This window comes from Engystomops pustulosus, unplaced genomic scaffold (genome assembly GCF_040894005.1).
Source record: "Engystomops pustulosus unplaced genomic scaffold, aEngPut4.maternal MAT_SCAFFOLD_206, whole genome shotgun sequence".
NCBI classification, from domain to species: domain Eukaryota; kingdom Metazoa; phylum Chordata; class Amphibia; order Anura; family Leptodactylidae; genus Engystomops; species Engystomops pustulosus.
The window spans coordinates 49,059-75,425 of record NW_027285086.1 but is presented as its reverse complement, the minus strand read 5'-3'; the positions used below and the strand labels follow the sequence as shown (position 1 = coordinate 75,425).

At 53.5% G+C, this 26,367-nt stretch overlaps 1 protein-coding gene across 1 annotated transcript in view; it reads left to right on the top strand.

Annotated features, from left to right (window-relative positions):
• LOC140109497 (uncharacterized) overlaps nucleotides 1–26,367 on the top strand; it is a 108,637-nt gene that overhangs the window by 70,331 nt on the left and 11,939 nt on the right. The gene's annotated exons all lie outside the window — the stretch shown is intronic.

Here is a 26,367-nt window from a genome sequence, read left to right as displayed (position 1 = left end):
TCTCCCTACATCCATCTTCTCTCTGTGCCAAGGCTCCTCTCCAAGGATCTCTTCATGATCTCCCTACATCCATCTTCTCTCTGTCCCAGGGCTCCTCTCCCGGGATCTCCTAATGTTCTCCCTACATCCATCATCTCTCTGTCCCAGGGCTCCTCTCCCGGGATCTCCCCATGTTCTCCCTACTTCCATCTTCTCTCTGTCCCAAGGCTCCTCTCCCGGGATCTCCTCATGTTCTCCCTATATCCATCTTCTCTCTGTCCCAGGCTCCTCTCCCAGGATCTCCTCATGTTCTCCCTACATCCATCTTCTCTCTGTCCAAGGCTCCTCTCCCAGGATCTCCTCATGTTCTCCATACATCCATCTTCTCTCTTTCCCAGGCTCCTCTCCCAGGATCTCCTCATGTTCTCCCTAAATCCATCTTCTCTCTGTCCCAGGGCTCCTCTCCAAGGATGTCCACATGTTCTCCCTACATCCATCTTCTCTCTGTCCCAGGGCTCCTCTCCCAGGATCTCCCCATGTTCTCCCTACATCCATCTTCTCTCTGTGCCAAGGCTCCTCTCCAAGGATCTCTTCATGATCTCCCTACATCCATCATCTCTCTGTCCCAGGGCTCCTCTCCCGGGATCTCCTAATGTTCTCCCTACATCCATCTTCTCTCTGTCCCAGGGCTCCTCTCCCGGGATCTCCCCATGTTCTCCCTACTTCCATCTTCTCTCTGTCCCAAGGCTTCTCTCCCGGGATCTCCTCATGTTCTCCCTATATCCATCTTCTCTCTGTCCCAGGCTCCTCTCCCAGGATCTCCTCATGTTCTCCCTACATCCATCTTCTCTCCATCCCAGGCTCCTCTCCCAGGATCTCCTCATGTTCTCCATACATCGATCTTCTCTCTTTCCCAGGCTCCTCTCCCAGGATCTCCTCATGTTCTCCCTAAATCCATCATCTCTCTGTCCCAGGGCTCCTCTCCCAGGATGTCCACATGTTCTCCCTATATCCATCTTCTCACTGTCCCAGGGCTCCTCTCCCAGGATCTCCTCATGTTCTCCCTACATCCATCTTATCTCTGTCCCAGGGCTCCTCTCCCAGGATCTCCTCATGTTCTAGATACATCCATCTTCTCTCTGTCCCAGGCTCCTCTCCCAGGATCTCTCCATGTTCTCCCTAAATCCATCTTCTCTCTGCCCCAGGGCTCCTCTCCCAGGATCTCTCCATGTTCTCCCTACATCCATCTTCTCTCTGTCCCAGGGCTCTTCTCCCAAGGTCTCCTCATATTCTCCCTACAACCATCTTCTCTCTGTCCGAGGTCTCCTCTCCCAGGATCTCCTCATGTTCTAGATACATCCATCTTCTCTCTGTCCCAGGGCTCCTCTCCCAGGAGATCCTCATGTTCTCCCTACATCCATCTTCTCTGTGTCCCAGGGCTCCTCTCCCACGATCTCCTCATGTTCTCCCTACATTTATCTTCGCTCTGTCCCAGGCTCCTCTCCCAGGATCTCCACATGTTCTCCCTACATCCATCTTCTCTCTGTGCCAGGGCTCCTCTCCCAGGATCTCCTCATGTTCTCCCTACATCCATCTTCTCTCTGTCCCAGGCTCCTCTCCCAGGATCTCCACATGTTCTCCATACATCCATCTTCTCTCTGTCCCAGGCTCCTCTCCCAGGATCTCCACTTGTTCTCCATACATCCATCTTCTCTCTGTCCCAGGCTCCTCTCCCAGGATCTCCTCATGTTCTCCCTACATTTATCTTCGCTCTGTCCCAGGCTCCTCTCCCAGGATCTCCTCATGTTCTCCCTACATCCATCTTCTCTCTGTCCCAGGCTCCTCTCCCAGGATCTCCACATGTTCTCCATACATCCATCTTCTCTCTGTCCCAGGCTCCTCTCCCGGGATCTCCTCATGTTTTCCCTACATCCATCTTCTCTCTGGCCCAGGGCTCCTCTCCCAGGATATCCTCATGTTCTCTCTACATCCATCTTCTCTCTGTGCCAGGGCTCCTCTCCCGGGATCTCCTCATGTTTTCCCTACATCCATCTTCTCTCTGTCCCAGGCTCCTATCCCAGGATCTCCTCATGTTCTCCATACATCCATCTTCTCTCTGTCCCAGGTCCTCTCCCAGGATCTCCTCATGTTCTCCATACATCCATCTTCACTCTTTCTCAGGGCTCCTCTACCAGGATCTCCACATGTTCTCCCTACATCCATCTTCTCTCTGTCCCAGGGCTCCTCTCCCGGGATCTCCTCATGTTCTCCCTACATCCATCTTCTCTCTGTCCCAGGGCTCCTCTCCCAGGATCTCCTCATGTTCTCCCTACATTTATCTTCGCTCTGTCCCAGGCTCCTCTCCCAGGATCTCCTCATGTTCTCCCTACATCCATCTTCTCTCTGTCCCAGGCTCCTCTCCCAGGATCTCCACATGTTCTCCATACATCCATCTTCTCTCTGTCCCAGGCTCCTCTCCCAGGATCTCCTCATGTTCTCCCTACATCCATCTTCTCTCTGTCCCAGCGCTCCTCTCCCAGGATCTCCTCATGTTCTCCCTACATCCATCTTCTCTCTATCCTAGGGCTCCTCTCCCGGGTTCTCCCCATGTTCTCCCTACATCCATCTTCTCTCTGTCCCAAGGCTCCTCTCCCGGGATCTCCTCATGTTTTCCCTACATCCATCTTCTCTCTGGCCCAGGGCTCCTCTCCCAGGATATCCTCATGTTCTCTCTACATCCATCTTCTATCTGTCCCAGGCTCCTCTCCCAGGATCTCCTCATGTTCTCCTTACATCCATCTTCTCTCTGTGCCAGGGCTCCTCTCCCGGGATCTCCTCATGTTTTCCCTACATCCATCTTCTCTCTGGCCCAGGGCTCCTCTCCCAGGATATCCTCATGTTCTCCATACATCCATCTTCACTCTTTCCCAGGGCTCCTCTACCAGGATCTCCACATGTTCTCCCTACATCCATCTTCTCTCTGTCCCAGGGCTCCTCTCCCGGGATCTCCTCATGTTCTCCCTACATCCATCTTCTCTCTGTCCCAGGTCCTCTCCCAGGATCTCCACATGTTCTCCCTACATCCATCTTCTCTCTGTCCCAGGCTCCTCTCCCAGGATCTCCTCATGTTCTCCCTACATCCATCTTCTCTCTGTCCCAGGGCTCCTCTCCCGGGATCTCCTCATGTTCTCCCTACATCCATCTTCTCTCTGTCCCAGGCTCCTCTCCCAGATCTCCACATGTTCTCCATACATCCATCTTCTCTCTGTCCCAGGGCTCCTCTCCCAGGATATCCTCATGTTCTCTCTACATCCATCTTCTCTCTGTCCCAGGCTCCTATCCCAGGATCTCCTCATGTTCTCCATACATCCATCTTCTCTCTGTCCCAGGTCCTCTCCCAGGATCTCCTCATGTTCTCCATACATCCATCTTCACTCTTTCCCAGGGCTCCTCTACCAGGATCTCCACATGTTCTCCCTACATCCATCTTCTCTCTGTCCCAGGGCTCCTCTCCCGGGATCTCCTCATGTTCTCCCTACATCCATCTTCTCTCTGTCCCAGGTCCTCTCCCGGGATCTCCACATGTTCTCCATACATCCATCTGTTCTCTGTCCCAGGGCTCCTCTCCCAAGATCTCCTCATGTTCTCCCTACATCCATCTTCTCTCTTTCCCTGGGCTCCTCTCCCAGGATCTCCTCATGTTCTCCCTACATCCATCTTCTCTCTGTCCCAGGGCTCCTCTCCCGGGATCTCCTCATGTTCTCCATACATCCATCTTCTCTCTGTCCCAGGGCTCCTCTCTCAGGATCTCCTCATGTTCTCCCTACATCCATCGTTTCTCTGTCCCAGGGCTCCTCTCCCAGGATCTCCTCATGTTCTCCTTACATCCATCTTCTCTCTGTCCCAGGCTCCTCTCCCAGATCTCCACATGTTCTCCCTACATCCATCTTCTCTCTGTCCCTGGGCTCCTCTCCCAGGATCTCCTCATGTTCTCCCTACATCCATCTTCTCTCTGTCCCAGGGCTCCTCTCCCGGGATCTCCTCATGTTCTCCATACATCCATCTTCTCTCTGTCCCAGGGCTCCTCTCTCAGGATCTCCTCATGTTCTCCCTACATCCATCTTTTCTCTGTCCCAGGGCTCCTCTCCCAGGATCTCCTCATGTTCTCCTTACATCCATCTTCTCTCTGTCCCAGGCTCCTCTCCCAGATCTCCACATGTTCTCCATACATCCATCTTCTCTCTGTCCCAGGGCTCCTCTCCCAGGATCTCCTCATGTTCTCCTTACATCCATCTTCTCTCTGTCCCAAGGATCCTCTCCCGGGATCTCCTCATGTTCTCCATACATCCATCTTCTCTCTGTCCCAGGGCTCCTCTCCCAGGATCTGCACATGTTCTCCATACATCAATCTTCTCTCTGTCCCAGGGCTCCTCTCCCAGTATCTCCTCATGTTCTCCCTACAACCATCTTTTCTCTGTCCTAGGCTCCTCTCTCAGGATCTCCTCATGTTCTCCCTACCTCCATCTTCTCTCTGTCCCAGGCTCCTCTCCCAGGATCTCCTCATGTTCTCCTTACATCCATCTTCTCTCTGTCCCAAGGATCCTCTCCCGGGATCTCCTCATGTTCTCCCTACATCCATCTTCTCTCTGTCCCAGGGCTCCTCTCCCAGGATCTCCACATGTTCTCCATACATCCATCTTCTCTCTGTCCCAGGGCTCCTCTCCCTGTATCTCCTCATCTTCTCCCTATATCCATCTTCTCTCTGTCCCAGGCTTCTCTCCGAGGATCTCCTCATGTTCTCCCTACATCCATCTTCTTTCTGTCCCAGGGCTCCTCTCCCAGGATCTCCTCATGTTCTCCCTACATCCATCTTCTTTCTGTCCCAGGGCTCCTCTCCCAGGATCTCCTCATGTTCTTCCTACATCCATCTTCTCTCTGTCCCAGGCTCCTCTCCCAGGATCTCCTCATGTTCTCCCTACATCCATCTTCTCTCTGTCCCTGGGCTCCTCTCCCAGGATCTCCTCATGTTCTCCCTACATCCATCTTCTTTCTGTCCCAGGGCTCCTCTCCCAGGATCTCCTCATGTTATCCCTACATCCATCTTCTCTCTGTCCCAGGGCTTCTCTCCCAGGATCTCCTCATGTTCTCCCTACATCCATCTTCTCTCTGTCCCAGGGCTCCTCTCCCAGGATCTCCTCATGTTCTCCCTACATCCATCTTCTCTCTGTCCCAGGCTCTTCTCCTAGGATCTCCACATGTTCTCCCTACATCCATCTTCTCTGTGTCCCAGGCTCCTCTCCCAGGATCTCCTCATGTTCTCCCTACATCCATCTTCTCTGTGTCCCAGGCTCATCTCCCATGATCTCCTCATGTTCTCCCTACATCCATCTTCTCTCTGTCGCAGGGCTCTTCTCCCAAGACCTCCTCATATTCTCCCTACATCCATCTTCTCTCTTTCCCAGGGCTCCTCTCCCAGGATCTCCTCATGTTCTAGATACATCCATCTTCTCTCTGTCCCAGGGCTCCTCTCCCAGGAGATCCTCATGTTCTCCATACATCCATCTTCTCTCTGTCCCAGGCTTCTCTCCGAGGATCTCCTCATGTTCTCCCTACATCCATCTTCTTTCTGTCCCAGGGCTCCTCTCCCAGGATCTCCTCATGTTCTCCCTACATCCATCTTCTTTCTGTGCCAGGGCTCCTCTCCCAGGATCTCCTCATGTTCTCCCTACATCCATCTTCTCTCTGTCCCAGGCTCCTCTCCCAGGATCTCCTCATGTTCTCCCTACATCCATCTTCTCTCTGTCCCTGGGCTCCTCTCCCAGGATCTCCTCATGTTCTCCCTACATCCATCTTCTTTCTGTCCCAGGGCTCCTCTCCCAGGATCTCCTCATGTTCTCCCTACATCCATCTTCTCTCTGTCCCAGGGCATCTCTCCCAGGATCTCCTCATGTTCTCCCTACATCCATCTTCTCTCTGTCCCAGGGCTCCTCTCCCAGGATCTCCTCATGTTCTCCCTACATCCATCTTCTCTCTGTCCCAGGCTCTTCTCCTAGGATCTCCACATGTTCTCCCTACATCCATCTTCTCTGTGTCCCAGGCTCCTCTCCCAGGATCTCCTCTTGTTCTCCCTACATCCATCTTCTCTGTGTCCCAGGCTCCTCTCCCATGATCTCCTCATGTTCTCCCTACATCCATCTTCTCTCTGTCGCAGGGCTCTTCTCCCAAGACCTCCTCATATTCTCCCTACATCCATCTTCTCTCTTTCCCAGGGCTCCTCTCCCAGGATCTCCTCATGTTCTAGATACATCCATCTTCTCTCTGTCCCAGGGCTCCTCTCCCAGGAGATCCTCATGTTCTCCATACATCCATCTTCTCTCTGTCCCAGGGCTCCTCTCCCGGGATCTCCACATGTTCTCCATACATCCATCTTCTCTCTGTGCCAGGGCTCCTCTCCCAGGATCTCCTCATGTTCTCCCTACATCCATCTTCTCTCTGTCCCAGGCTCCTCTCCCAGAATCTCCTCATGTTCTCCCTACATCCATCTTCTCTCTGTCCCAGGGCTCCTCTCCCAGGATCTCCTCATGTTCTCCCTACATCCATCTTCTCTCTGTGCCAGGGCTCCTCTCCCAGGATCTCCTCATGTTCTCCCTACATCCATCTTCTCTCTGTCCCAGGCTCCTCTCCCAGAATCTCCTCATGTTCTCCCTACATCCATCTTCTCTCTGCCCCAGGCTCCTCTCCCAGAATCTCCTCATGTTCTCCCTACATCCATCTTCTCTCTGTCCCAGGCTCCTCTCCCAGGATCTCCACATGTTCTCCATACATCCATCTTCTCTCTGTCCCAGGCTCCTCTCCCAGGATCTCCTCATGTTCTCCCTACATCCATCTTCTCTCTATCCCAGGGCTCCTCTCCCAGGATCTCCACATGTTCTCCCTACATCCATCTTCTCTCTGTCCCAGGCTCCTCTCCCAGGATCTCCTCATGTTCTCCCTACATCCATCTTCTCTCTGTCCCAGGGCTCCTCTCCCGGGATCTCCTAATGTTCTCCCTACATCCATCTTCTCTCTGTCCCAGGGCTCCTCTCCCGGGATCTCCCCATGTTCTCCCTACTTCCATCTTCTCTCTTTCCCAGGCTCCTCTCCCAGGATCTCCTCATGTTCTCCCTAAATCCATCTTCTCTCTGTCCCAGGGCTCCTCTCCCAGGATGTGCACATGTTCTCCCTATATCCATCTTCTCTCTGTCCCAGGCTCCTCTCCCAGGATCTCCTCATGTTCTCCCTACATCCATCTTCTCTCTGTCCCAGGGCTCCTCTCCCGGGATCTCCTAATGTTCTCCCTACATCCATCTTCTCTCTGTCCCAGGGCTCCTCTCCCGGGATCTCCCCATGTTCTCCCTACTTCCATCTTCTCTCTTTCCCAGGCTCCTCTCCCAGGATCTCCTCATGTTCTCCCTAAATCCATCTTCTCTCTGTCCCAGGGCTCCTCTCCCAGGATGTGCACATGTTCTCCCTATATCCATCTTCTCTCTGTCCCAGGCTCCTCTCCCAGGATCTCCTCATGTTCTCCCTACATCCATCTTCTCTCTTTCCCAGGGCTCCTCTCCCAGGATCTCCACATGTTCTCCCTACATCCATCTTCTCTCGGTCCCAGGCTACTCTCCCAAGATCTCCTCATGTTCTCCCTACATCCATCTTCTCTCTGTCCCAGGCTACTCTCCCAGGATCTCCTCATGTTCTCCCTACATCCATCTTCTCTCTGTCCCAGGGCTCCTCTCCCAGGATCTCTCCTCATGTCCTCCCTACATCCATCTTCTCTCTGTCCCAGGGCTCCTCTCCCAGGATCTCCACATGTTCTCCCTACATCCATCTTCTCTCTGTCCCAGGGCTCCTCTCCCAGGATCTCCCCATGTTCTCCCTACATCCATCTTCTCTCTGTGCCAAGGCTCCTCTCCAAGGATCTCTTCATGATCTCCCTACATCCATCTTCTCTCTGTCCCAGGGCTCCTCTCCCGGGATCTCCTAATGTTCTCCCTACATCCACCTTCTCTCTGTCCCAGGGCTCCTCTCCCGGGATCTCCCCATGTTCTCCCTACTTCCATCTTCTCTCTGTCCCAAGGCTTCTCTCCCGGGATCTCCTCATGTTCTCCCTATATCCATCTTCTCTCTGTCCCAGGCTCCTCTCCCAGGATCTCCTCATGTTCTCCCTACATCCATCTTCTCTCCGTCCCAGGCTCCTCTCCCAGGATCTCCTCATGTTCTCCATACATCCATCTTCTCTCTTTCCCAGGCTCCTCTCCCAGGATCTCCTCATGTTCTCCCTAAATCCATCTTCTCTCTGTCCCAGGGCTCCTCTCCCAGGATGTCCACATGTTCTCCCTATATCCATCTTCTCTCTGTCCCAGGGCTCCTCTCCCGGGATCTCCTCATGTTCTCCCTACATCCATCTTATCTCTGTCCCAGGCTCCTCTCCCAGGATCTCCTCATGTTCTCCCTACATCCATCTTCTCTCTTTCCCAAGGCTCCTCTCCCAGGATCTCCACATGTTCTCCCTACATCCATCTTCTCTCTGTCCCAGGCTACTCTCCCAAGATCTCCTCATGTTCTCCCTACATCCATCTTCTCTCTGTCCCAGGCTACTCTCCCAGGATCTCCTCATGTTCTCCCTACATCCATCTTCTCTCTGTCCCAGGGCTCCTCTCCCAGGATCTCTCCTCATGTCCTCCCTACATCCATCTTCTCTCTGTCCCAGGGCTCCTCTCCCAGGATCTCCACATGTTCTCCCTACATCCATCTTATCTCTGTCCCAGGGCTCCTCTCCCAGGATCTCTCCATGTTCTTTCTACATCCATCTTCTCTCTTTCCCAGGCTCCTCTCCCGGGATCTCCTCATGTTCTCCATACATCCATCTTCTCTCTGTCCCAGGCTCCTCTCCCGGAATCTCCCCATGTTCTCCCTACATCCATCTTCTCTTTGTCCCAGGCTCCTCTCCCAGGATCTCTCCATGTTCTCCATACATCCATCTTCTCTCTTTCCCAGGGCTCCTCTCCCAGGATCTCCTCATGTTCTCCCTACATCCATCTTCTCTCTGTACCAGGGCTCCTCTCCCAGGATCTCCCTATGTTCTCCCTACATCCATCTTATCTCTGTCCCCGGCTCCTCTCCCAGGATCTCTCCATGTTCTCCCTACATCCATCTTCTCTCTTTCCCAGGGCTCCACTGCCAGGATCTCCACATGTTCTCCATACATCCATCTTCTCTCTGTCCCAGGCTCCTCTCCCAGGATCTCCTCATGTTCTCCATACATCCATCTTCTCTCTGTCCCAGGGCTCCTCTCCCAGGATCTCCTCATGTTCTCCTTACAGCCATCTTCTCTCTGTCCCAAGGCTCCTCTCCCGGGATCTCCACATGTTCTACATACATCCATCTTCTCTCTTTCCCAGGCTCCTCTCCCAGGATTTCCTTATGTTCTCCCTACATCCATCTTCTCTCTGTCCCAGGCTCCTCTCCCAGGATCTCCTCATGTTCTCCCTACATCCATCTTCTCTCTGTCCCAGGGCTCCTCTCCCACGATCTCCACATGTTCTCCCTACATCCATCTTCTCTCTGTCCCAGGCTCCTCTCCCGGGTTCTCCACATGTTCTCCATACATCCATCTTCTCTCTTTCCCAGGCTCCTCTCCCAGGATTTCCTTATGTTCTCCCTACATCCATCTTCTCTCTTTCCCAGGGCTCCTCTCCCAGGATCTCCTCATGTTCTCCCTACATCCATCTTCTCTCTGTCCCAGGGCTCCTCTCCCAGAATCTCCTCATGTTCTCCATACATCCATCTTCTCTGTGTCCCAGGCTCCTCTCCCGGGATCTCCACATGTTCTCCATACATCCATCTTCTCTCTGTGCCAGGGCTCCTCTCCCGGGATCTCCACATGTTCTCCCTACATCCATCTTCTCTCTGTCCCAGGCTCCTCTCCCAGGATCTCCTCATGTTCTCCCTACATCCATCTTCTCTCTGTCCCAGGGCTCCTCTCCCAGGATCTCCTCATGTTCTCCCTACATCCATCTTCTCTCTTTCCCAGGCTCCTCTCCCGGGATCTCCACATGTTCTCCATACATCCATCTTCTCTCTTTCCCAGGCTCCTCTCCCAGGATTTCCTTATGTTCTCCCTACATCCATCTTCTCTCTGTCCCAGGCTCCTCTCCCAGGATCTCCTCATGTTCTCCCTACATCCATCTTCTCTCTGTCCCAGGGCTCCTCTCCCATGATCTCCACATGTTCTCCCTACATCCATCTTCTCTCTGTCCCAGGCTCCTCTCCTGGGATCTCCACATGTTCTCCATACATCCATCTTCTCTCTTTCCCAGGCTCCTCTCCCAGGATTTCCTTATGTTCTCCCTACAACCAGCTTTTCTCTTTCCCAGGGCTCCTCTCCCAGGATCTCCTCATGTTCTCCCTACATCCATCTTCTCTCTGTCCCAGGGCTCCTCTCCCAGAATCTCCTCATGTTCTCCATACATCCATCTTCTCTGTGTCCCAGGCTCCTCTCCCGGGATCTCCACATGTTCTCCATACATCCATCTTCTCTCTGTGCCAGGACTCCTCTCCCGGGATCTCCACATGTTCTCCCTACATCCATCTTCTCTCGGTGCCAGGGCTCCACTGACAGGATCTCCTCATGTTCTCCATACATCCATCTTCTCTCTGTCCCAGGTTCCTCTCCCGGGATCTCCACATGTTCTCCATACATCCATCTTCTCTCTGTCCCAGGCTCCTCTCCCAGGATCTCCTCATGTTCTCCTTACATCCATCTTCTCTCTGTGCCAAGGCTCCTCTCCCGAGATCTCCTCATGTTCTCCCTACATCCATCTTCTCTCTGTCCCAGGGCACCTCTCCCAGGATCTCTCCATGTTCTCCATACATCCATCTTCTCTCTGTCCCAAGGCCCCTCTCCCGGGTTCTCCCCATGTTCTCCCTACATCCATCTTCTCTGTGTCCCAGGCTCCTCTCCCGGGATCTCCACATGTTCTCCATACATCCATCTTCTCTCTGTGCCAGGGCTCCTCTCCCAGGATCTCCACATGTTCTCCCTACATCCATCTTCTCTCTGTCCCAGGCTCCTCTCCCTGGATCTCCTCATGTTCTCCCTACATCCATCTTCTCTCTGTCCCAGGGCTCCTCTCCCAGGATCTCCTCATGTTCTCCCTACATCCATCTTCTCTCTGTCCCAGGGCTCCTGTCCCAGAATCTCCTCATGTCCTCCATACATCCTTCTTCTCTCTGTCCCAAGGCTCCTCTCCCGGGATCTCCTCATGTTCTCCATACATCCATCTTCTCTCTGTCCCAGGGCTCCTCTCCCAGGATCTCCTCATGTTCTCCCTACATCCATCTTCTCTCTGTCCCAGGGCTCCTCTCCCAGGATCTCCACATGTTCTCCATACATCCATCTTCTCTTTGTCCCAGGCTCCTCTCCCAGGATCTCCTCATGTTCTCCCTACATCCATCTTCTCTCCATCCCAGGACTCCTCTCCCACGATTTTCACATGTTCTCCCTACATCCATCTTCTCTCTGTCCCAGGGCTCCTCTCCCGGGATCTCCTCATGTTCTCCATACATCCATCTTCTCTCTGTCCCAGGGCTCCTCTCCCATGATCTCCACATGTTCTCCCTACATCCATCTTCTCTCTGTCCCAGGCTCCTCTCCCGGGATCTCCACATGTTCTCCATACATCCATCTTCTCTCTTTCCCAGGGCTCCTCTCCCAGGATCTCCTCATGTTCTCCCTACATCCATCTTCTCTCCGTCCCAGGGCTCCTCTCCCAGGATCTCCTCGTGTTCTCCCTACATCCATCTTCTCTCCATCCCAGGACTCCTCTCCCACGATTTTCACATGTTCTCCCTACATCCATCTTCTCTCTGTGCCAGGGCTCCTCTCCCAGGATCTCCCCATGTTCTCCCTACATCCATCTTCTCTCTGTCCCAGGCTCCTCTCCCAGGATCTCCTCATGTTCTCCCTACATCCATCTTCTCTCTGTCCCAGGCTCCTCTCCCAGGATCTCCTCATGTTCTCCTTACATCCATCTTCTCTCTGTGCCAAGGCTCCTCTCCCGGGATCTCCTCATGTTCTCCCTACATCCATCTTCTCTCTGTCCCAGGGCACCTCTCCCAGGATCTCTCCATGTTCTCCATACATCCATCTTCTCTCTGTCCCAAGGCCCCTCTCCCGGGTTCTCCCCATGTTCTCCCTACATCCATCTTCTCTGTGTCCCAGGCTCCTCTCCCGGGATCTCCACATGTTCTCCATACATCCATCTTCTCTCTGTGCCAGGGCTCCTCTCCCAGGATCTCCACATGTTCTCCCTACATCCATCTTCTCTCTGTCCCAGGCTCCTCTCCCTGGATCTCCTCATGTTCTCCCTACATCCATCTTCTCTCTGTCCCAGGGCTCCTCTCCCAGGATCTCCTCATGTTCTCCCTACATCCATCTTCTCTCTGTCCCAGGGCTCCTGTCCCAGAATCTCCTCATGTCCTCCATACATCCTTCTTCTCTCTGTCCCAAGGCTCCTCTCCCGGGATCTCCTCATGTTCTCCATACATCCATCTTCTCTCTGTCCCAGGGCTCCTCTCCCAGGATCTCCTCATGTTCTCCCTACATCCATCTTCTCTCTGTCCCAGGGCTCCTCTCCCAGGATCTCCACATGTTCTCCATACATCCATCTTCTCTTTGTCCCAGGCTCCTCTCCCAGGATCTCCTCATGTTCTCCCTACATCCATCTTCTCTCCATCCCAGGACTCCTCTCCCACGATTTTCACATGTTCTCCCTACATCCATCTTCTCTCTGTCCCAGGGCTCCTCTCCCGGGATCTCCTCATGTTCTCCATACATCCATCTTCTCTCTGTCCCAGGGCTCCTCTCCCATGATCTCCACATGTTCTCCCTACATCCATCTTCTCTCTGTCCCAGGCTCCTCTCCCGGGATCTCCACATGTTCTCCATACATCCATCTTCTCTCTTTCCCAGGGCTCCTCTCCCAGGATCTCCTCATGTTCTCCCTACATCCATCTTCTCTCCGTCCCAGGGCTCCTCTCCCAGGATCTCCTCGTGTTCTCCCTACATCCATCTTCTCTCCATCCCAGGACTCCTCTCCCACGATTTTCACATGTTCTCCCTACATCCATCTTCTCTCTGTGCCAGGGCTCCTCTCCCAGGATCTCCCCATGTTCTCCCTACATCCATCTTCTCTCTGTCCCAGGCTCCTCTCCCAGGATCTCCTCATGTTCTCCCTACATCCATCTTCTCTCTGTCCCAGGGCTCCTCTCCCAGGATCTCCTCATGTTCTCCCTACATCCATCTTCTCTCTGTCCCAGGGCTCCTCTCCCAGGATCTCCTCGTGTTCTCCATACATCCATCTTCTCTCTGTCCCAGGGCTCCTCTCCCACGATGTCCACATGTCCTCCCTATATTCATCTTCTCTCTGTCCCAGGGCTCCTCTCCCGGGATCTCCTCATGTTCTCCCTACATTCATCTTATCTCTGTCCCAGGCTCCTCTCCCAGGATCTCCTCATGTTCTCCCTACATCCATCTTCTCTCTGTCCCAGGCTACTCTCCCAGGATCTCCTCATGTTCTCCCTACATCCATATTCTCTCTGACCCAGGCTCCTCTCCCAGGATCTTCTCATGTTCTCCATATATCCATCTTCTCTCTGTCCCCGGACTCCTCTCCCAGGATCTCCTCATGTTCTCCCTACATCCATCTTCTCTCTGTCCCAGGCTCCTCTCCCAGGATCTCTCCATGTTCTCCTTACATCCATCTTCTCTCTGTCCCAGGCTCCTCTCCCAGGATCTCCTCATGTTCTCCATACATCCATCTTCTCTCTGTCCCAGGCTCCTCTCCCAGGATCTCTCCATGTTCTCCATACATCCATATTCTCTCTGTCCCAGGCTCCTCTCCCAGGATCTCCTCATGTTCTCCCTACATCCATCTTCTCTCTGTCCCAGGTTCCTCTCCCAGGATCTCCTCATGTTCTCCCTACATCCATCTTCTCTCTGTCCCAGGCTCCTCTCCCGGGATCTCCTCATGTTCTCCATACATCCATCTTCTCTCTGTCCCAGGCTCCTTTCCCGGGTTCTCCTCATGTTCTCCCTACATCCATCTTCTCTCTGTCCCAGGGCTCCTCTCCCAGGATCTCCTCATGTTCTCCATACATCCATCTTCTCTCTGTCCCAGGGCTCCTCTCCCAGGATCTCTCCATGTTCTCCTTACATCCATCTTCTCTCTGTCCCAGGGCTCCTCTCCCGGGATCTCCTCATGTTCTCCCTACATCCATCTTCTCTCTGTCCCAGGGCTCCTCTCCCAGGATCTCTCCATGTTCTCCTTACATCCATCTTCTCTCTGTCCCAGGGCTCCTCTCCCAGGATCTCCTCATGTTCTCCCTACATCCATCTTCTCTCTTTCCCAGGGCTCCTCTCCCAGGATATCCTCATGTTCTAGATACATACATCTTCTCTCTGTCCCAGGGCTCCTCTCCCAGGATCTCATCATGTTCTCCATACATCCATCTTCTCTCTAAGCCAGGGCTCCTCTCCCAGGATCTCCTCATGTTCTCCCTACATCCATCTTCTCTCTGTCCCAGGGCTCCTCTCCCAGGATCTCCTAGTGTTCTCCATACATCCATCTTCTCTCTGTCCCAGGGCTCCTCTCTCAGGATCTCCACATGTTCTCCCTACATCCATCTTCTCTCTGTCCCAGGGCTCCTCTCCCAGGATCTCCTCATGTTCTCCCTACATCCATCTTCTCTCTGTACCAGGCTCCTCTCCCAGAATCTCCTCATGTTCTCCCTACATCCATCTTCTCTCTGTCCCAGGGCTCCTCTCCCAGAATATCCTCATGTTCTCCCTACATCCATCTTCTCTCTGTCCCAGGGCTCCTCTCCCAGGATCTCCACATGTTCTCCATACATCCATCTTCTCTCTGTCCCAGGGCTCCTCCCCGGGATCTCCTCATGTTCTCCATACATCCATCTTCTCTCTTTCCCAGGGCTCCTCTCCCAAGATCTCCTCATGTTCTCCTATCTTCTCTCTGTCCCAGGGCTCCTCTCCCAGGATCTCCTCATGTTCTCCCTTCATCCATCTTCTCTCTGTCCCAGGGCTCCTCTCCCCGGATCTCCTCATGTTCTCCATACATCCATCTTCTCTCTGTCCCAGGGCTCCTCTCCCAGGATCTCCTCATGTTCTCTCTCCATCCATCTTCTCTCTGTCCCAGGGCTCCTCTCCCAGGATCTCTCCATGTTCTCTCTGTCCCAGGGCTACTCTCCCAGGATCTCCTCATGTTCTCCCTACATCCATCTTCTCTCTGTCCAAGGCTGCTCTCCCAGGATCTCCTCATGTTCTCCCTACATCCATCTTCTCTCTGTCCCAGGGCTCCTCTCCCGGGATCTCCTCATGTTCTCCCTACATCCATCTTCTCTATGTCCCAGGCTCCTCTCCCAGGATCTCCTCATGTTCTCCCTACATCCATCTTCTCTCTGTCCCAGGCTACTCTCCCAGGATCTCCACATGTTCTCCCTACATCCATCTTCCCTCTGTCCCAGGGCTCCTCTCCCGGGATCTCCTCATGTTCACCCTACATCCATCTTCTCTCTATCCCAGGGCTCCTCTCCCAGGATCTCCTCATGTTCTCCCTACATCCATCTTCTCTCTGTCCCAGGGCTCCTCTCCCGGGATCTCCTCATGTTCTCCCTACATCCATCGTATCTCTGTCCCAGGCTCCTCTCCCAGGATCTCTCCATGTTCTCCCTACATCCATCTTGTCTCTTTCCCAGGCTCCTCTCCCAGGATCTCCTCATGTTCTCCATACATCCATCTTCTCTCTTACCCAGGGCTCCTCTCCCAGGATCTCCTCATGTTCTCCATACATCCATCTTCTCTCTTTCCCAGGGCTCCTCTCCCAGGATCTCCTCATGTTCTCCATACATCCATCTTCTCTCTGTCCCAGGGCTCCTCTCCCAGGATCTCCTCATGTTCTCCCTACATCCATCTTCTCTCTGTCCCAGGCTCCTCTCCCAGGATCTCCTCATGTTCTCCTTACATCCATCTTCTCTCTGTCCCAGGCTCCTCTCCCAGGATCTCCTCATGTTCTCCCTACATCCATCTTCTCTCTGTCCCAGGCTCCTCTCCCAGGATCTCCTCATGTTCTCCCTACATCCATCTTCTCTCTGTCCCAGGCTCCTCTCCCACGATCTCCACATGTTCTCCTTACATCCATCTTCTCTCTGTCCCAGAGCTCCTCTCCCAGGATCTCCACATGTTCTCCATACATCCATCTTCTCTCTGTCCCAGAGCTCCTCTCCCACGATCTCCACATGTTCTCCCTACATCCATCTTCTCTCTGTCCCAGGGCTCCTCTCCCACGATCTCCACATGTTCTCCCTACATCCATCTTCTCTCTGTCTCCGGCTCCTCTCCCAGGATCTCCACATGTTCTCCCTACATCCATCTTCTCTCTGTGCCAGGCTCCTCTCCCAGGATCTCCACATGTTCTCCCTACATCCATCTTCTCTCTGTGCCAGGCTCCTCTCCCAGGATCTCCACATGTTCTCCCTACATCCATCTTCTCTCTGTCTCAGGGCTCCTCTACCAGGATCTCCTCATGTTCTTCCTACATCCATCTTCTCTCTGTCCCAAGCTACTCTCCCAGGATCTCCTCATGTTCTCCCTACACCCATCTTCTATCCATCCCAGGACTCCTCTCCCAGGATCTCCTCATGTTCTCCCTACATCCATCTTCTTTCTGTCTCAGGCTCCTCTCCCGGGATCTCCACATGTACTCCATACATCCATCTTCTCTCCGTCCCAGGGCTCCTCTCCCGGGATCTCCTCATGTTCTCCCTACATCCATCTTCTCTCTGTCCCAGGCTACTCTCCCAGGATCTCCTCATGTTCTCCCTACATCCATATTCTCTCTGACCCAGGCTCCTCTCCCAGGATCTTCTCATGTTCTCCATATATCCATCTTCTCTCTGTCCCCGGACTTCTCTCCCAGGATCTCCTCATGTTCTCCCTACATCCATCTTCTCTCTGTCCCAGGCTCCTCTCCCAGGATCTCTCCATGTTCTCCTTACATCCATCTTCTCTCTGTCCCAGGCTCCTCTCCCAGGATCTCCTCATGTTCTCCATACATCCATCTTCTCTCTGTCCCAGGCTCCTCTCCCAGGATCTCTCCATGTTCTCCATACATCCATATTCTCTCTGTCCCAGGCTCCTCTCCCAGGATCTCCTCATGTTCTCCCTACATCCATCTTCTCTCTGTCCCAGGTTCCTCTCCCAGGATCTCCTCATGTTCTCCCTACATCCATCTTCTCTCTGTCCCAGGCTCCTCTCCCGGGATCTCCTCATGTTCTCCATACATCCATCTTCTCTCTGTCCCAGGCTCCTTTCCCGGGTTCTCCTCATGTTCTCCCTACATCCATCTTCTCTCTGTCCCAGGGCTCCTCTCCCAGGATCTCCTCATGTTCTCCCTACATCCATCTTCTCTCTGTCCCAGGGCTCCTCTCCCAGGATCTCTCCATGTTCTCCTTACATCCATCTTCTCTCTGTCCCAGGGCTCCTCTCCCGGGATCTCCTCATGTTCTCCCTACATCCATCTTCTCTCTGTCCCAGGGCTCCTCTCCCAGGATCTCTCCATGTTCTCCTTACATCCATCTTCTCTCTGTCAAAAGGCTCCTCTCCCAGGATCTCCTCATGTTCTCCCTACATCCATCTTCTCTCTGTCCCAGGGCTCCTCTCCCAGGATCTCTCCATGTTCTCCTTACATCCATCTTCTCTCTGTCAAAAGGCTCCTCTCCCAGGATCTCCTCATGTTCTCCCTACATCCATCTTCTCTCTGTCCCAGGGCTCCTCTCCCAGGATCTCCACATGTTCTCCATACATCCATCTTCTCTCTGTCCCAGGGCTCCTCCCCGGGATCTCCTCATGTTCTCCATACATCCATCTTCTCTCTTTCCCAGGGCTCCTCTCCCAGGATCTCCTCATGTTCTCCTATCTTCTCTCTGTCCCAGGGCTCCTCTCCCAGGATCTCCTCATGTTCTCCCTACATCCATCTTCTCTCTGTCCCAGGGCTCCTCTCCCCGGATCTCCTCATGTTCTCCATACATCCATCTTCTCTCTGTCCCAGGGCTCCTCTCCCAGGATCTCCTCATGTTCTCTCTACATCCATCTTCTCTCTGTCCCAGGGCTCCTCTCCCAGGATCTCTCCATGTTCTCCCTACATCCATCTTCTCTCTGTCCCAGGGCTACTCTCCCAGGATCTCCTCATGTTCTCCCTACATCCATCTTCTCTCTGTCCAAGGCTGCTCTCCCAGGATCTCCTCATGTTCTCCCTACATCCATCTTCTCTCTGTCCCAGGGCTCCTCTCCCGGGATCTCCTCATGTTCTCCCTACATCCATCTTCTCTATGTCCCAGGCTCCTCTCCCAGGATCTCCTCATGTTCTCCCTACATCCATCTTCTCTCTGTCCCAGGCTACTCTCCCAGGATCTCCACATGTTCTCCCTACATCCATCTTCCCTCTGTCCCAGGGCTCCTCTCCCGGGATCTCCTCATGTTCACCCTACATCCATCTTCTCTCTATCCCGGGGCTCCACTCCCAGGATCTCCTCATGTTCTCCCTACATCCATCTTCTCTCTGTCCCAGGGCTCCTCTCCCGGGATCTCCTCATGTTCTCCCTACATCCATCGTATCTCTGTCCCAGGCTCCTCTCCCAGGATCTCTCCATGTTCTCCCTACATCCATCTTCTCTCTTTCCCAGGCTCAACTCCCAGGATCTCCTCATGTTCTCCATACATCCATCTTCTCTCTTTCCCAGGGCTCCTCTCCCAGGATCTCCTCATGTTCTCCATACATCCATCTTCTCTCTTTCCCAGGGCTCCTCTCCCAGGATCTCCTCATGTTCTCCATACATCCATCTTCTCTCTGTCCCAGGGCTCCTCTCCCAGGATCTCCTCATGTTCTCCCTACATCCATCTTCTCTCTGTCGCAGGCTCCTCTCCCAGGATCTCCTCATGTTCTCCTTACATCCATCTTCTCTCTGTCCCAGGCTCCTCTCCCAGGATCTCCTCATGTTCTCCCTACATCCATCTTCTCTCTGTCCCAGGCTCCTCTCCCAGGATCTCCTCATGTTCTCCCTACATCCATCTTCTCTCTGTCCCAGGCTCCTCTCCCACGATCTCCACATGTTCTCCCTACATCCATCTTCTCTCTGTCCCAGAGCTCCTCTCCCAGGATCTCCACATGTTCTCCATACATCCATCTTCTCTCTGTCCCAGAGCTCCTCTCCCACGATCTCCACATGTTCTCCCTACATCCATCTTCTCTCTGTCCCAGGGCTCCTCTCCCACGATCTCCACATGTTCTCCCTACATCCATCTTCTCTCTGTCTCCGGCTCCTCTCCCAGGATCTCCACATGTTCTCCCTACATCCATCTTCTCTCTGTGCCAGGCTCCTCTCCCAGGATCTCCACATGTTCTCCCTACATCCATCTTCTCTCTGTGCCAGGCTCCTCTCCCAGGATCTCCACATGTTCTCCCTACATCCATCTTCTCTCTGTCCCAGGGCTCCTCTACCAGGATCTCCTCATGTTCTTCCTACATCCATCTTCTCTCTGTCCCAAGCTACTCTCCCAGGATCTCCTCATGTTCTCCCTACACCCATCTTCTATCCATCCCAGGACTCCTCTCCCAGGATCTCCTCATGTTCTCCCTACATCCATCTTCTTTCTGTCTCAGGCTCCTCTCCCGGGATCTCCACATGTACTCCATACATCCATCTTCTCTCCGTCCCAGGGCTCCTCTCCCAGGATCTTCTCATGTTCTCCCTACATCCATCTTCTCTCCATCCCAGGACTCCTCTCCCACGATCTTCACATGTTCTCCCTACATCCATCTTCTTTCTGTCTCAGGCTCCTCTCCCGGGATCTCCACATGTACTCCATACATCCATCTTCTCTCCGTCCCAGGGCTCCTCTCCCAGGATCTCCTCATGTTCTCCCTACATCCATCTTCTTTCTGTCTCAGGCTCCTCTCCCGGGATCTCCACATGTACTCCATACATCCATCTTCTCTCTGTCCCAGGCTCCTCTCCCAGGATCTCCTCATGTTCTCCTTACATCCATCTTCTCTCTGTGCCAAGGCTCCTCTCCAAGGATCTCTTCATGATCTTCCTACATCCATCTTCTCTCTGTCCCAGGGCTCCTTTCCCGGGATCTCCTCATGTTCTCCCTACATCCATCTTCTCTTTGTGCCAGGGCTCCTCTCCCAGGATCTCCTCATGTTCTCCCTACATCCATCTACTCTCTGTACCAGGGCTCCTCTCCCAGGATCTCCCCATGTTCTCCCTGCATCCATCTTCTCTCTGTCCCAGGCTCCTCTCCCAGGATCTCCTCACGTTCTCCCTACATCCATCTTCTCTCTGTCCCAGGCTCCTCTCCCAGGATCTACTCATGTTCTCCCTACATCCATCTTCTCTCTGTCCCAGGGCTCCTCTCCCGGGATCTCCACATGTTCTCCCTACATCCATCTTCTCTCTGTCCCAAGGCTCCTCTCTCACGGGATCTCCTCATGTTCTCCCTACATCCATCTTCTCTCTGTCCCAGGCTCCTCTCCCAGGATCTCCTCATGTTCTCCCTACATCCATCTTCTCTCTGTCCCAGGCTCCTCTCCCAGGATCTCCTCATGTTCTCCATACATCCATCTTCTCTCTGTCCCAGGGCTCCTCTCCCAGGATCTCCTCATGTTCTCCCTACATCCATCTTCTCTCTGTCCCAGGCTCCTCTCCCAGGATCTCCTCATGTTCTCCCTACATCCATCTTCTCTCTGTCCCAGGCTCCTCTCCCACGATCTCCACATGTTCTCCCTACATCCATCTTCTCTCTGTCCCAGAGCTCCTCTCCCAGGATCTCCACATGTTCTCCATACATCCATCTTCTCTCTGTCCCAGAGCTCCTCTCCCACGATCTCCACATGTTCTCCCTACATCCATCTTCTCTCTGTCCCAGGGCTCCTCTCCCACGATCTCCACATGTTCTCCCTACATCCATCTTCTCTCTGTCTCCGGCTCCTCTCCCAGGATCTCCACATGTTCTCCCTACATCCATCTTCTCTCTGTGCCAGGCTCCTCTCCCAGGATCTCCACATGTTCTCCCTACATCCATCTTCTCTCTGTGCCAGGCTCCTCTCCCAGGATCTCCACATGTTCTCCCTACATCCATCTTCTCTCTGTCCCAGGGCTCCTCTACCAGGATCTCCTCATGTTCTTCCTACATCCATCTTCTCTCTGTCCCAAGCTACTCTCCCAGGATCTCCTCATGTTCTCCCTACACCCATCTTCTATCCATCCCAGGACTCCTCTCCCAGGATCTCCTCATGTTCTCCCTACATCCATCTTCTTTCTGTCTCAGGCTCCTCTCCCGGGATCTCCACATGTACTCCATACATCCATCTTCTCTCCGTCCCAGGGCTCCTCTCCCAGGATCTTCTCATGTTCTCCCTACATCCATCTTCTCTCCATCCCAGGACTCCTCTCCCACGATCTTCACATGTTCTCCCTACATCCATCTTCTTTCTGTCTCAGGCTCCTCTCCCGGGATCTCCACATGTACTCCATACATCCATCTTCTCTCCGTCCCAGGGCTCCTCTCCCAGGATCTCCTCATGTTCTCCCTACATCCATCTTCTTTCTGTCTCAGGCTCCTCTCCCGGGATCTCCACATGTACTCCATACATCCATCTTCTCTCTGTCCCAGGCTCCTCTCCCAGGATCTCCTCATGTTCTCCTTACATCCATCTTCTCTCTGTGCCAAGGCTCCTCTCCAAGGATCTCTTCATGATCTTCCTACATCCATCTTCTCTCTGTCCCAGGGCTCCTTTCCCGGGATCTCCTCATGTTCTCCCTACATCCATCTTCTCTTTGTGCCAGGGCTCCTCTCCCAGGATCTCCTCATGTTCTCCCTACATCCATCTACTCTCTGTACCAGGGCTCCTCTCCCAGGATCTCCCCATGTTCTCCCTGCATCCATCTTCTCTCTGTCCCAGGCTCCTCTCCCAGGATCTCCTCACGTTCTCCCTACATCCATCTTCTCTCTGTCCCAGGCTCCTCTCCCAGGATCTACTCATGTTCTCCCTACATCCATCTTCTCTCTGTCCCAGGGCTCCTCTCCCGGGATCTCCACATGTTCTCCCTACATCCATCTTCTCTCTGTCCCAAGGCTCCTCTCTCACGGGATCTCCTCATGTTCTCCCTACATCCATCTTCTCTCTGTCCCAGGCTCCTCTCCCAGGATCTCCTCATGTTCTCCCTACATCCATCTTCTCTCTGTCCCAGGCTCCTCTCCCAGGATCTCCTCATGTTCTCCATACATCCATCTTCTCTCTGTCCCAGGGCTCCTCTCCCAGGATCTCCTCATGTTCTCCCTACATCCATCTTCTCTCTGTCCCAGGCTCCTCTCCCAAGATTTCCTCATGTTCTCCCTACATCCATCTTCTCTCTGTCCCAGGCTCCTCTCCCAGGATCTCCTCATGTTCTCCCTACATCCATCTTCTCTCTGTCCCAGGGCTCCTCTCCCGGGATCTCCTCATGTTCTCCATACATCCATCTTCTCTCTGTCCCAAGGATCCTCTCCCGGGATCTCCTCATGTTCTCCCTACATCCATCTTCTCTCTGTCCCAGGCTCCTCTCCCAGGATCTCCACATGTTCTCCCTACATCCATCTTCTCTCTGTCCCAGGCTCCTCTCCCAGGATCTCCACATGTTCTCCCTACATCCATCTTCTCTCTGTCTCAGGCTCCTCTCCCGGGATCTCCACATGTTCTCCATACATCCATCTTCTCTCTGTCCCAGGGCTCCTCTCCCAGGATCTCCTCATGTTCTCCCTACATCCATCTTCTCTCCATCCCAGGACTCCTCTCCCACGATTTTCACATGTTCTCCCTACATCCATCTTCTCTCTGTCCCAGGCTCCTCTCCCGGGATCTCCACATGTTCTCCATACATCCATCTTCTCTCTGTCCCAAGGCTCCTCTCCCGGGATCTCCTCATGTTCTCCATACATCCATCTTCTCTCTTTCCCAGGGTTCCTCTCCCAGGATCTCCTCATGTTCTCCATACATCCATCTTCTCTCTGTCCCAGGGCTCCTCTCCCAGGATCTCCTCATGTTCTCCCTACATCCATCTTCTCTCTGTCCCAGGCTCCTCTCCCAGGATCTCCTCATGTTCTCCTTACATCCATCTTCTCTCTGTCCCAGGCTCCTCTCCCAGGATCTCCTCATGTTCTCCCTACATCCATCTTCTCTCTGTCCCAGGCTCCTCTCCCAGGATCTCCTCATGTTCTCCCTACATCCATCTTCTCTCTGTCCCAGGCTCCTCTCCCACGATCTCCACATGTTCTCCCTACATCCATCTTCTCTCTGTCCCAGAGCTCCTCTCCCAGGATCTCCACATGTTCTCCATACATCCATCTTCTCTCTGTCCCAGAGCTCCTCTCCCACGATCTCCACATGTTCTCCCTACATCCATCTTCTCTCTGTCCCAGGGCTCCTCTCCCACGATCTCCACATGTTCTCCCTACATCCATCTTCTCTCTGTCTCCGGCTCCTCTCCCAGGATCTCCAATTGTTCTCCCTACATCCATCTTCTCTCTGTGCCAGGCTCCTCTCCCAGGATCTCCACATGTTCTCCCTACATCCATCTTCTCTCTGTGCCAGGCTCCTCTCCCAGGATCTCCACATGTTCTCCCTACATCCATCTTCTCTCTGTCTCAGGGCTCCTCTACCAGGATCTCCTCATGTTCTTCCTACATCCATCTTCTCTCTGTCCCAAGCTACTCTCCCAGGATCTCCTCATGTTCTCCCTACACCCATCTTCTATCCATCCCAGGACTCCTCTCCCAGGATCTCCTCATGTTCTCCCTACATCCATCTTCTTTCTGTCTCAGGCTCCTCTCCCGGGATCTCCACATGTACTCCATACATCCATCTTCTCTCCGTCCCAGGGCTCCTCTCCCAGGATCTCCTCATGTTCTCCCTACATCCATCTTCTCTCTGTCCCAGGCTACTCTCCCAGGATCTCCTCATGTTCTCCCTACATCCATATTCTCTCTGACCCAGGCTCCTCTCCCAGGATCTTCTCATGTTCTCCATATATCCATCTTCTCTCTGTCCCCGGACTCCTCTCCCAGGATCTCCTCATGTTCTCCCTACATCCATCTTCTCTCTGTCCCAGGCTCCTCTCCCAGGATCTCTCCATGTTCTCCTTACATCCATCTTCTCTCTGTCCCAGGCTCCTCTCCCAGGATCTCCTCATGTTCTCCATACATCCATCTTCTCTCTGTCCCAGGCTCCTCTCCCAGGATCTCCTCATGTTCTCCCTACATCCATATTCTCTCTGTCCCAGGCTCCTCTCCCAGGATCTCCTCATGTTCTCCCTACATCCATCTTCTCTCTGTCCCAGGTTCCTCTCCCAGGATCTCCTCATGTTCTCCCTACATCCATCTTCTCTCTGTCCCAGGCTCCTCTCCCGGGATCTCCTCATGTTCTCCATACATCCATCTTCTCTCTGTCCCAGGCTCCTTTCCCGGGTTCTCCTCATGTTCTCCCTACATCCATCTTCTCTCTGTCCCAGGGCTCCTCTCCCAGGATCTCCTCATGTTCTCCCTACATCCATCTTCTCTCTGTCCCAGGGCTCCTCTCCCAGGATCTCTCCATGTTCTCCTTACATCCATCTTCTCCCTGTCCCAGGGCTCCTCTCCCGGGATCTCCTCATGTTCTCCCTACATCCATCTTCTCTCTGTCCCAGGGCTCCTCTCCCAGGATCTCTCCATGTTCTCCTTACATCCATCTTCTCTCTGTCAAAGGGCTCCTCTCCCAGGATCTCCTCATGTTCTCCCTACATCCATCTTCTCTCTTTCCCAGGGCTCCTCTCCCAGGATATCCTCATGTTCTAGATACATCCATCTTCTCTCTGTCCCAGGGCTCCTCTCCCAGGATCTCATCATGTTCTCCATACATCCATCTTCTCTCTAAGCCAGGGCTCCTCTCCCAGGATCTCCTCATGTTCTCCCTACATCCATCTTCTCTCTGTCCCAGGGCTCCTCTCCCAGGATCTCCTAGTGTTCTCCATACATCCATCTTCTCTCTGTCCCAGGGCTCCTCTCTCAGGATCTCCACATGTTCTCCCTACATCCATCTTCTCTCTGTCCCAGGGCTCCTCTCCCAGGATCTCCTCATGTTCTCCCTACATCCATCTTCTCTCTGTACCAGGCTCCTCTCCCAGAATCTCCTCATGTTCTCCCTACATCCATCTTCTCTCTGTCCCAGGGCTCCTCTCCCAGAATATCCTCATGTTCTCCCTACATCCATCTTCTCTCTGTCCCAGGGCTCCTCTCCCAGGATCTCCACATGTTCTCCATACATCCATCTTCTCTCTGTCCCAGGGCTCCTCCCCGGGATCTCCTCATGTTCTCCATACATCCATCTTCTCTCTTTCCCAGGGCTCCTCTCCCAGGATCTCCTCATGTTCTCCTATCTTCTCTCTGTCCCAGGGCTCCTCTCCCAGGATCTCCTCATGTTCTCCCTTCATCCATCTTCTCTCTGTCCCAGGGCTCCTCTCCCCGGATCTCCTCATGTTCTCCATACATCCATCTTCTCTCTGTCCCAGGGCTCCTCTCCCAGGATCTCCTCATGTTCTCTCTACATCCATCTTCTCTCTGTCCCAGGGCTCCTCTCCCAGGATCTCTCCATGTTCTCCCTACATCCATCTTCTCTCTGTCCCAGGGCTACTCTCCCAGGATCTCCTCATGTTCTCCCTACATCCATCTTCTCTCTGTCCAATGCTGCTCTCCCAGGATCTCCTCATGTTCTCCCTACATCCATCTTCTCTCTGTCCCAGGGCTCCTCTCCCGGGATCTCCTCATGTTCTCCCTACATCCATCTTCTCTATGTCCCAGGCTCCTCTCCCAGGATCTCCTCATGTTCTCCCTACATCCATCTTCTCTCTGTCCCAGGCTACTCTCCCAGGATCTCCACATGTTCTCCCTACATCCATCTTCCCTCTGTCCCAGGGCTCCTCTCCCGGGATCTCCTCATGTTCACCCTACATCCATCTTCTCTCTATGCCAGGGCTCCTCTCCCAGGATCTCCTCATGTTCTCCCTACATCCATCTTCTCTCTGTCCCAGGGCTCCTCTCCCGGGATCTCCTCATGTTCTCCCTACATCCATCGTATCTCTGTCCCAGGCTCCTCTCCCAGGATCTCTCCATGTTCTCCCTACATCCATCTTCTCTCTTTCCTAGGCTCCTCTCCCAGGATCTCCTCATGTTCTCCATACATCCATCTTCTCTCTTTCCCA